We start from the raw sequence: 10,332 nt of genomic DNA, 5'->3' as shown, positions 1-10,332 counted from the left end.
AGTCTGATATATAACAGAGATGCAATATAGTTCCCTAGTCTTGGGTGTGAGTTCCTTGATCATCAACACTCTGGAACTAGTCTGAAGTATAACAGGATAGAAATACAGTTCCCTAGTCTTGGGTGTGAGTTCCTTGATCATCAACACCCTGGAACTAGTCTGAAGTATAACAGGATAGAAATACAGTTCCCTAGTCTTGGGTGTGAGTTCCTTGATCATCAACACCCTGGAACTAGTCTGAAGTATAACAGAGAATAACGATACAGATTAGCAAAAGGTCTGAGTGCTACCACGTAGTGATCGCAACGGCAGACACCAGACAAATGACCAGCCTCCAGTATATAAACCCTAGCGCTCTCCAGCGCCTCCCCTAAGTGCTGGACCAATGGGAAGTGGTAAACTTGCCAGCTGACCGGCTTGGTCAGCTGACACCTTTCTGGCTGTCATAAAAGCTCTGCCTTTTTAACGCGCGCGCGCGTCCTTCTGAACCTGTGTGGACTATCAGTCCCAGCCACACCAGATCTGTTTTGCAATGTAACCGCTGTGCGGGACGCGGAATCAGCCGCACCGCCATCCGAGCACGCGGCAGTTTCTCTGCGTTCCGCCATGCGGACTGATGTAGGCCTATGCGTGCAAACCGCCGCGTCGGACGCGGAATCCGCCATGTTGAACGCGGAATCAGCCGCACTATCTTGAGTACTCGCGGCGGCTTTTCCGCGTTTTCTCACAAACAGGTAGTAAGATGCAGTGAGCTGGGTTCACTGAACAGTAAAGGTACTTAGATGCTGTGAGGTGGGTTCACTCAACACAACAGGTAGTAGGATGCATTGAGCTGGGTTCACTGAACAGTAAAGGTACTTAGATGCAGTGAGGTGGGTTCACTCAACACAACAGGTAGTAAGATGCAGTGAGCTGGGTTCACTGAACAGTAAAGGTACTTAGATGCAGTGAGGTGGGTTCACTCAACACAACAGGTAGTAAGATGCAGTGATGAGGTGGGTTAAGTAAACACAACAGGTACTGCAGTATATGCAGTACTGGGTAGTACAATGTGCAGCTCCCTGTCACACACACAGGTAGTCACTGAATGTGCTGGGCTGCTGGCAGTGGCACACACACTATCAATTGCAAGGCTGTGCATGCAACAAAAGTGTCAGTTTGACACACAGAAAAAAAAAAGTACAGGATGAGCTCTGAAAAGAGCTATTGAGGGGTGCTATAAAAGCAATAACAATCAGCCAGGAGCAAGATAAGCAGCCAAGAGCCTATCTAATCTGTCCCTAGAAGAACAAGTCTGCAGCAGCTGTCCCTAGTATGTCTCTAGCAGGCACATGAGTGAGCCTGCCTTATATAAGGGGGGTGGGGCTCCAGGGCTTAGTGTAGCCTGAATGGCTACAATGTGCCTGCTGACTGTGATGCAGAGGGTCAAAGTTGACCCTCATAGTGCATTATGGGGCGAATCGAAGTTCCGCAAAAGTTCGCCTGGTGCAGGCGAAAGCGAACCCGAAAAGTTCGCCTGGATACTGAGGTACTGAGCGCGCCCAGCCGGGCTGCAGCTCTCTTAAGCTGCTCCAGACCTTGTCTCAGATTTCTACACCTTTAAACCTATTTGTGCTGAAACTGGACTCAAAATACAGAGGATTTCCACCCACCACGACTAAGGCTACAACTACAACCAACCAGAACAATCGGATTACTTTGGATGGCAGAGATTTAAACTGGATTGAAATCCTCCATGAAGCTTACCACTGCTGAACACACCAAGCCTTCTAACAGCTGACCTGAAACAAGACCTTCAACCTCTCTGAAGACTTGATTGCCTGTGATTGCCCTCACTCCACCCTGTGAGTAATCCTTTATCCATTATCCAAGGCATATGCACCAAGTGACTATTTTCCACATTTATGTTATCATTTATCATCTAATTCTAAAACAAGGAACTTTACTTAAAATAAATCTATGATCCAATTCTGTGTAGGAATGAAAGGAGTTTGCACAGACCCCCTTTGATCTCAGCAGGACTCCAGAAGTACAAGCTATCAGAACAAGTCTATTGTCTCTAATGTCAACATACAAATACTCATCAAAGGACCTTTTCTCTGCCTGCCCTCCAAAGAATCAATTACAAATTAACACCTCACTAGCTCTTCTTTTAAAATCCTTTGGGATACTCAGGAAAAGCAGAAGGGGGCGGAGAGGTAGTGGATCCAAAAATAAACACCAGGGAAGCAACACCAGGCAAAGGATAACAAGTTTGACAGTGAAGCCTAAAAAACATCCCCAGCAAAGCTCAATCACAGCCACACTCTGCAACGCCAGATCGATAAATAATAAGACTGCAACTATACATGACCTAATAGAGCTCTCTGATTTGACCTTTTTGACAGAGACCTGGCTTGGGAAGCATGCAGGCCCAACTCTTGAAGCAACTGTGCCGACCAATTATTCAGTTTTGCACTGTGAGAGACAAGTCCGCAAGGGTGGGGGGGTTGCCATATGCTTCAGATCCTCTTTGAACATAAGGCCCCTGCCCATAGGCCCCACTGAAACCTTTGAATGTATTGCAGCCCAACTGTCAGCAGAAGTAAACATCAACATATTGCTCATATACCGCCCCCCCAAAAATGGTCCAGCCTTTCTTAAGGAAATATCTGAACTCTTATCCTGCCTAACAGTGGAACACCCTAGATGGATCATCCTGGGAGACTTCAATGCATGGGTGGATGATCACGACTCCCACCTAGGAAGTGAACTACTTCTCATAATGAGTGAACTGGGTCTCTCTCAGGCTGTCAACCTCCCCACCCACAAGAAAGGGCACACCCTGGATCTTATATTTCATTCCGGACTTTTAATATCACACATGGATATAAACCCAGTGGTATGGTCAGACCACCACACCATCCACTTCTCTCTGACAGCACCAGCGATAAAACACAGAGGTAAAGAACTCATAAAATACCGTTCTCTGAAAGATGTCTCACCCCAGCACGTTCAGAATATCCTCAACTTCGACGCATTAACCAATCATTGCGCAGACCCAGACTCCATGGTCCTGATATACAACCATGCAGTGTCATCTGCCTATGACGCCCTTGCTCCAGTTCGCATTAAACGGTCTACACCACTTCACCATGCACGGTGGTTTGACAGCTCACTAAAGGACATGAAGAAAGAAGTGCGCAGACTAGAAAGGAAGTGGCGAAAATCCCAGAATTCAAAAGATAAACACACCCTTGTCTCTCACCTGGAAAACTACCAAAATGCGATCACCAAGAAAAAATCCTTCTACCTATCACAGGAGATCGCAAAGGCCGCCAACAGGCCAGCCCAACTATTCCGCACAGTTGATAGACTATGTAATCCATCCTGTCTAAAACCTACTATAACTCCCTCAAAGGAGCTATGTGAGAAATTTGCTTGCTACTTTGCTGACAAAGTATCCTCTATTCGGTCTCTCATTCAATCCACAGCACCCAAGACTCATGCAACTCCTGGAAATAGCTGCAAAAACAACCTAACACCCTGGACTGACTTCAAAAGTATTAGTGAGGAAGAGATCTCAGACATCCTCCGTCGCCTCCGCCAGACAACCTGCGACCTGGACCCTGGACCAACTAAACATATGCTGAAATGCCCTGACCTGCTTGGTCCAGCATTTCACAAAATAGTAAATTACTCTCTGCAAGCAGGGAGGTTTCCTACCTCTCTAAAAGCAGGAATCATCAAGCCCCTTCTTAAAAAACCTTCCATGGATCCAGATGCTATGAGCAGCTACAGACCTGTCTCCAACCTCCCCTTCTTAGGTAAAGTTATTGAAAAGGCTGTCTATCTGCAACTTGAAACCAGGCTGTCAGTAAACAACATCCTGGACCCTCTACAATCTGGCTTTAAGAAACACCACAGCTGTGAAACAGCCCTCATCCAAGTCTGCAACGATCTGCTCATGGCAAGGGACAGAGGGGAATGCTCCATCCTAATCCTGTTGGATCTCTCAGCGGCTTTTGATACAGTTGACCATGAAATCCTGCTTAACAGACTGCAGGAGTACTGTGGCATCAGTGGATCAGTCCTCTAGTGGTTCAGATCATTCCTGACTGACAGAACACAGAGAGTATCCCTAGGACCTATAATGTCCAAACCTGCACCTCTACAATTCGGAGTGCCACAAGGATCAATCCTATCCCCTCTGCTGTTTGCAATCTACATGTTGCCACTCGGCACACTTATCCAACGACATGGCCTGACGTACCACTGCTACGCCGATGACACACAGCTATACCTGTCCTTCAAACATGGTGGAATAGACCCTACCCCAAAAATAAACTCTTGCTTAGCTGAGCTATAGGCATGGATGAATGATAACTGGTTGAAACTGAATGCTGACAAAACTGAGGTCCTGTTTGTCCAAGGCCAGTGCCTGCCATCAAAACAGCTCTATCCTAAAGCAACACCAATCAGGATTGGGAATTCAGACATAAACAGCTCCAACCTTGTGCGCCGCCTTGGCGTACTAATCGATGGGGAATTGAGTTTCAGAAACCAAATTTCATCTGTAGTTAAATCCTCCTTCTTTCATCTGAAGAACATTGCAAAGATTAAACATCTGATTCCCCCAGAGGATCTTCCAACCCTAGTCCACGCCTTCATCACATCACGACTGGACTACTGCAATGCCCTTTATGTTGGCCTCCCCAAAAAGGACCTGCGTCGCCTGCAATTAGTGCAGAATTCTGCTGCCAGATTGCTAACAAACCAGCCTCGCCACTGTCACATTACACCGATCCTTCGCTCACTGCACTGGCTACCAGTAGAATGGAGAATACTCTTCAAGATTGGACTGCTGACATTCAAATCCCTGCACAGTCTGTGCCCTGGATACATGAAGGACTTGCTAAAGCTGCACCACACCTCTCACAACCTCAGATCAGCAAGTTCTGTAAACTTGGTCACTCCCAGAGTGCACCTCAAAAAATCTGGAGATAGAGCCTTCTGCCATGCTGCCCCTACTCTCTGGAACTCCCTACCACACCCAGTAAAGACAGCACCATCCCTGGAGCTATTCAAATCCAGACTGAAAAGCTACCTGTTTACCCTGGCATTTCCAGACTTATAAAATTTCTTCCTCTGTACCACGATGGTCTGAGCCATGCTTATGCGCTTTGAGTCCCACAGGAGAAAAGCGCTTTACAAATGTTATTTGTTGTTGTTGTTGTTGTTGGAACCGTTCGCAGGCGAACCGTTCGCTACATCTCTACTGCCCAATACACCACAGGCCGATTCACAACTGATTGCCCCTCTAGTGTATAAATGTGCCCCCTGTGTGTGCAGTTATACATTACCTGTCCTATTTTGCAGACTGTGCAGTGGCCATCTGTCTTCTGCTTTCTGCTCCTCCATTTGGGCTTCACACTCTGCAGGCGTTTAGTGCGTGGCGCGCGTGACGTCACCCACATGCTATACGCCGTCGGTGTGAAGCGCAAATGGAAGAGGATGAAGCTAAAGATGGATGGGCAGTGTGCGGTGGGAAACATAGGACAGGTAAAGTAAAAATACACACAGGAGCACGTTTGTACACTTAGAGGGGAACAGCGCCGGGAGTTTGTTCGCTTGTCCTGATATCGTACACCATTACCGCCGAACACTCGATCAAACACGGTGGTCCGACATCTCTGATCAGAGGAGCTCACAATCTAATCCTACCATAGTCATAGTCTAATGTCCTACCATATTATTATTATGTATTCATATAGCACTGACATCTTCTGCAGCACCTTACAGACTACATCGTCATGTCACTGACTGTCCTCAGAGGAGCTCACAATCTAATCCTACCATAGTCATAGTCTAATGTCCTACCATATTATTATTATGTATTCATATAGCACTGACATCTTCTGCAGCACCTTACAGACTACATCGTCATGTCACTGACTGTCCTCAGAGGAGCTCACAATCTAATCCTACCATAGTCATAGTCTAATGTCCTACCATATTATTATTATGTATTCATATAGCACTGACATCTTCTGCAGCACCTTACAGACTACATAGTCATGTCACTGACTGTCCTCAGAGGAGCTCACAATCTAATCCTACCATAGTCATAGTCTAATGTCCTACCATAGTATTATGTATTTATATATCACTGACATCTTCTGCAGCACTTTACAGAGTACATAGTCATGTCACTGATTGTCCTCAGAGGAGCTCACAGTCTAATTTCTGTCATAGCTCCACACAGGCCACGCCCACATTCTGGTGCATGGCAACGCCAGTTTTTTGCGCAGTGCAGGACTGTCCGGAGGGGGGGTGAGGGTGGCGCAAAAACTGTCTTTGTCCCCGGGCGCTGAAAACCCTAGCTACGCCTCTGCTCCCAAAGAGGGACTGTCCCTCCAAAAGAGGGACAGTTTGGAGCTATGTTGTCTGGATATTTAATGGTATTCAGTTACAAAATGGCTTCTTAAGAGATGACATATATTTTATAGGTTTTCAAACTAAAGTGGAATAACTTTTTAAAAAAAAGTAGACATTCTTTTCTGTGATGTATAAATCCAAACTTCTGACAACGCAGTTTGTTGAATTTGGCACAAATGTGTTTAACTTTTTTTCATAGTGGGTCATCATGAAACATCATAACACAAAATAATACAGTTGTCGCAGCCAAAATGTAAAATCCTCTGTAATAGTTTTTCCAATAAAATAATATTAATTTTAACAAAATAAAATAACATTTTCTTTTATCAACAATAGGAAACAGCTGTCTCCTTCATCGTGCAGAAAACATGCCAACAGTTGGAGTGTTTTTAACTGGAGCCAGTTGATGCAGACATGCTGGTACTGAATATTATGGAATAGCTTTTCCTAACAATGCAGGTTAACCCTCTACGTTCCCTCAATGCAATACTAACCTTCAAACCATGACTGCTAGTATGAATTTGTAATTTAGTGATAAATTTAGTGATAAAAATGTTGATCTTCGCACAGGGTTTATAATATTGAGTTGGAGTAAAGCACAATTTTCAAGATTTGTGTGAGAGTAGGGCCTCTTTTCCATGTCTGTCAGGCAGTTCAGCCTCCCAGCCACAAGCGTTTGCTTGTTACATTGGACATGAGGTGGCATTACCCGGCATGTCACATCTGAGGACAGCAACCTCCATGCTCAGATGCAACTCCATGAGGGGACTGCTTGTCCACCGATCGTGCTAAATTCACCACCTTCAACTTCCCAAGCAAAAGAGGCCTTAGTTTAAAGTGTACCGATGCAGATTGTGACCTAAAAACAGATATTTAACTACAAAAAAAAAAGCAGCAGCGGTGGTGGTCTGGAGGAGGACATGTCTCTGACAAGACAAATAACATTTATATCGCGCTTTTCTCCTGGCGGACTCAAAGTGCTTGAACTGCAGCCACTAGGGCACACTCAGTTGACAGTAGCAGTGTTAGGTAGTCTAGCCCAAGGTCTCCTTAGTGAATAGGTGCTGGCTTACTGAACAGGAAGAGATGAGATTAACCATTACGCTATCCAGCCACTCTGTTTTTTAGGTCACAATGCCCCCTGGTTTTCTTCAATGTTCTTAATTGTGTTAGGGAGACCTTAAATATTAGATTGGGCACCAGGAAGGGAAAAGGTCAATCTTAGGCGTATGGGTTATGGTTACAATGTTTTGCTTTGGTTTTAGTGTAGTCACTTGAGACAATTTTGTGCAGCACAAGAATAGCACAGTGCTAAGAATATAGTAAACTAATCACAATCATGGTGCAGAAAGCAGACAGATCACTAACAATAACCATCCGGGTCTATGAAGCCTATTTATAATGCAGTCATTTTATATGCTGGCTGACAGCAGTGCACATCAGAGTGGCACATAACTGAACTACTCAAATAACATGTTTCCTGAGTTGACATTCTGAACACTTTTTTCCACATCTAGGCGAAATAATCTCTGCATCTACACTGATTAAATAAGCTCAGCATCAGACTCAATTCAGCCTGAACATCTGCACAATTAATAGCGTTTACGAGCATATTTATTCAGCGCTGAAACACAGATGCTTTTGCATAGAAAAAAAAGTATGAGAATCAGCAATTCACATCTTCAGCACAAGAATGCATAGTACACACACACACACACGCGCACGCACGCACGCACGCACGCACGCACGCACACACACACACACACACACACAGAGTACACACACACACACACACACACACACAGTACACACACACACACACACACAGTACACACACACACACACACACGCACGCACGCACGCACGCACGCACGCACGCACGCACACACACACACACACACACACACACAGAGTACACACACACACACACACACACACACACACACACACACACACACACACACACACACACACACACACACACACACACACACACACACACACACACACACAGAGTACACACACACACACACACACACACACACACATATACACACACGATTAGCTAGTCTTTATATTTGTAGACAAGAAGTGTTTTTTCCCTTCCTTGTGGTCACAATTGGATGGTCTAGGAGGTCACATGATGTTTAAAGAGCAGGGCCGGATTTGTACTCTTTACCGCCCTAGGCCACTGTCACCAGCCGCCCCCTCCAGTGTAGGTAGCCAGATGACCCTCTCCCTTCTCCGCCAGTATAGGTAGCCAGATGAGTCCCTTAATCCCTCCCCCCCCCTTTCAGTATAGGTAGCCAGCTCACCTTCACATTGCAGTAGCCATCAGTGTCACTCATTTCTCTACTTGTCTCCAGTGCAGAAGCTTTCTCTTCCCCTCTGTCTCCAATGCTGCCCAAGTTCATAGCTCCAACTACAATGCAAATGTGCTCAGAGAGCAAGATGGCTGCTGCACAGGTGACTAGCAGCAGAGTACTGCAGTCAGGCGCTCGCCTGATATCCCTTCATTGCAGCATTTGTAAGCTTGCAAATTCTGCACCAGGTTAGTCTGCTGCTTTGGTGCCCTTGCTCCTGTGGTGCCTTTTCTCAAATAGATCATCGGGGGGGCTCTGTATGGCTGATATGGTGTGAAAACCCTCCCACAGTGTGATGTGATGATGACCAAGGTCCTGACAGTTTTCTGTTTGTGAACCTCATTGCATTGTGGGAAATAAGAGATGTTTCCAACTGCCAAGCAAGCAGTATCTCCCTCTGTCTATATGTATAGTTATAAAACAACATTTTGGCCTATTGCATTGTTAGAGGGTGTGGTTATTGATACTGGCAGTTGGTGCATCTGCTTTTTTCCATGTCTGGCAGTAGTAAAGATGATTACATGCAGGCTGATTGTGGATGAAACAACTTGAACAAATTACAGGTTGAATATCAATCATTTCTTAATCTCTCTTCTATCTTTAAAACACAAGACAGAACAACAATGCAATGTGCAGCGTTCTTTCATTTCCTGGTGGCCCCAGTTGGCTGATCTAGGCCACATGATGTTTAAAAGTGTCCATTAAGAATACAATTTTGATTGAACAATCTTGCCACATTAATGTAATAAGGATGGCCAATGAGATGCAAATAACTCTGAGCTGATGCAGAATTATGAAAAATTTGTATGTAAATATCTGCAGCTTGAGAAAGAACCAGTCAAATTCCACCTTGGTTCACACTTGCCGAGGCACCCCCAACATGGACAGTCACAGCGGAACTGATATATGATCTGCTGTGTCCGTCCACATCTGTTGGTGTCTGTTGTAATGGACATGCCATAGATAGTATTGCTATCTATGATATGTCCATGTTCTGTCCTTTGTCTGGAGAAGGTGTGCGCTGTCTGGACTTTTCGGCACCACAATGGACATGGACACAACAGGTACTTGTAAACGGATCACGGTGGCATAGTGGTTAGCGCTCTTGCCTTGTAACGCTGGGTTCCTGGTTCGAATCCCAGCCAGGTCAACATTTGCAAGGAGTTTGTATGTTATCCCCGTGTCTGCGTGGGTTTCCTCTGGGCACTCCGGTGTCCTCCCACATCCCAAAAACATACAGATAAGTTCATTGGCTTCCCCTAAATTGGCTCTAGACTATGATACCTGCACTACATGATTCATACATAGACAAATGACTATGGTAGGGACTAGATTGTGAGCCCCTCTGAGGGACAGTTAGTGACAAGACAATAAACTTTGTACAGCACTGCGTAATATGTCAGCGCTATATAAATACTTGAATAAATAATTAAATAGTGTAGGATCCATGTACATGTCTATTGGTCCCTAGATGAACAGAGAACAGTCCAATTTGAAAGCAAGTGTGAACCTAACCTTAGGGGAATTCCATTTAGTAGCTAAATCAACATAA

Source organism: Hyperolius riggenbachi, chromosome 1, assembly GCF_040937935.1.
Source record: "Hyperolius riggenbachi isolate aHypRig1 chromosome 1, aHypRig1.pri, whole genome shotgun sequence".
Lineage (NCBI taxonomy): Eukaryota > Metazoa > Chordata > Amphibia > Anura > Hyperoliidae > Hyperolius > Hyperolius riggenbachi.
The sequence above is the reverse complement of the archived record's forward strand: the minus strand, read 5'-3'. Positions refer to the sequence as shown.